The sequence below is a fragment of the Palaemon carinicauda genome, chromosome 8 (genome assembly GCF_036898095.1).
Source record: "Palaemon carinicauda isolate YSFRI2023 chromosome 8, ASM3689809v2, whole genome shotgun sequence".
In the NCBI taxonomy this organism is placed as follows: Eukaryota; Metazoa; Arthropoda; class Malacostraca; order Decapoda; family Palaemonidae; genus Palaemon; species Palaemon carinicauda.
The window spans coordinates 46,646,593-46,649,151 of record NC_090732.1 but is presented as its reverse complement, the minus strand read 5'-3'; positions in this window follow the sequence as shown (position 1 = coordinate 46,649,151).

The window sequence follows — 2,559 nt, the reverse complement described above, 5'->3', positions numbered from 1 at the left end:
TCTGTTGTAAGGTTTTAGTAAAACTCCAAGTTTATGATGCATTAGTTAATACCGGGAGGACCATCCCATTAAATAATTTCCTTTTTAAAAGAAACGGCTATTTTCATAATCTGATTTCGTTTACCAAAACTTCTTCATCCTATGTTTCTCCTTCTTTTAATTTTGGTCTTATGCCCTGGGGAAAATATGCAGTCATTCCAAGTATGTATATTCTTAAAAAGAAACCCAGGTGTTCGTCCATATCCATTGTCGTTCTGAATTTTCATTGAGCATAATCTTAGTTTTACTCATATTCCTTTCAGTATCACATTTCTCTATTAAAATCTATCATCTTTTGCAATTTCTCCTCTGATTCACTAAACACAACTATGTCATCTGCAAATTTCAAGTTGTTAAGGTATCCCCATTGATATTAATTTCTACATTTTCCTAATTTAAACTTTAATAAACTTCTAGGCATGCTGTGCATAATTTAGAAGAGATGCAATCTTTCTATCTAAGTCGTTTCTGAATGGGAATATTCTCATTATCTTTTAGTTTTAGGATTGCTGTATTTCCTGTAAAGATATCTTCAAGTGTTTTAACATAAGATTTATCTATTCCCTATCTTTGAAGGGTTTCCATTAATGCTGAACTTTTGACAGAATCAAAAGCTTTCTCACACTCTATAGATACCATACATAGGTGAGTATCATACCCTGTTGATTTTTTTATTAGCTTGTTAAATACACTGACACAGTTTAGTTGTTGAATACTCTCTCCTAAGGCCTGCCTGCTCTCGTGGTTGATTAAAATCTAGCAGTCTTTCTACTCGGACTAATATGATCTTCGTAAATATTCTGTGTATTACTGACAATAAACATATTATTTTTTTTTTTTGGGGGGGTAGGGTAACTTTTCAAGTTTTTTGAGTCTCCCTTATCACTACGTTTGGTACCGGCTCTTCATTATTTATATTTCTTATATCAGTATTGTATAAAATTGTATAGAAATCCTTTGCAATTATTATCATTCCATCTTTTTTGTTGATATTTCCATTTTCATCCTTTAAAGTAAACATCTGTTGTTGCCCTGTTCCTAGTCTTCATTTCAATAATTTAATGCTTCTTCTTTTCTTTGGTGTTTCCTAAATTTTTATCTGATTGTGTTTACAATATCTTGGATTTTCAATTGGTTTGTTGTTTTAGATAATACTACAAATTCTATTTCATCTATCTTGGATTTTACCCTCATTACCAACCTTTTCATTATTGAGTTTTTTGGTATATTTCGATAATCAAGTTTTACTTGATCTTGTTCAGAAACTTTCACACTTATCTCTTGTGCTAAATCTAATGCATATGTATATATATATATATATATATATATATATATATATATATATATATATATATATATATATATATATATATGTGTGAATTTATACATATATATACATATATATATACACATATATATATGAATTTATACATATACATACATATATATATGTGTGTGTGTGAATTTATACATACATACATATATATATATATATATATATATATATATATATATATATATATATATATATATGTGTGTGTGTGTGTGTGCGTGTGTGTGTGTGTGTGTTTGTGTGTTTGTGTGTGTACATTTTTATATATACACATCTCTCTCTCTCTCTCTCTCTCTCTCTCTCTCTCTCTCTCTCTCTCTCTCTCTCTCTCTCTCTCTCTCTCTCTCTCTCTCTCTCTGTATATATATATATATATATATATATATATATATATATATATAAATATATAAATATATAAATATATTATACATGTGTGTATGTGTGTGTGATTTATGCATATGTGCATATATCCATTGGTAACAAAATGGATCTGAGATCATGAAGATGTATCATGAAATAAAAAGTAAATATTAGTGCATTGATCTTCGCTGGGAACTAGAAAAATGAAGCATTAACTAATGATCTTGCATATATCCATTCCCATCCCGTTTTTGACAGCAACATCAGGGTGCACTACAAAAGCACAGATTCGGAAAGACTAACGAGTTCGAAACTCAATCTTAATACAGTTACAAAAGAGCGCCAGACTTCTCTCTATTGACTTTTATTTCAATAAGTTTCGTTCAGTGTATCTTAATAATTCTCAAAGTGTTCACTGTTGTTTCAGCTGGTGGATTACATTTTGATGGTCATTCAGTCTATTGTTTTCATGATCTGGGCTTTTGTATCCAGTATTGAGTTCACCATATAAGACCAATAAAGGACAGAATTACTATATATACATATACAGTATACACAGACACGCACACGCACACAACAACCACATATATATATATATATATATATATATATATATATATATATATATATATATATATATGTGTGTGTGTGTGTGTGTGTGTATGTATGTATATATATATATATATATATATATATATATATATATATATATATATATATATATATATATATATATATATATATATATATATATGTGTGTGTGTGTGTGTATGTGTATATATATATATATATATATATATATATATATATATATATATACTGTATAT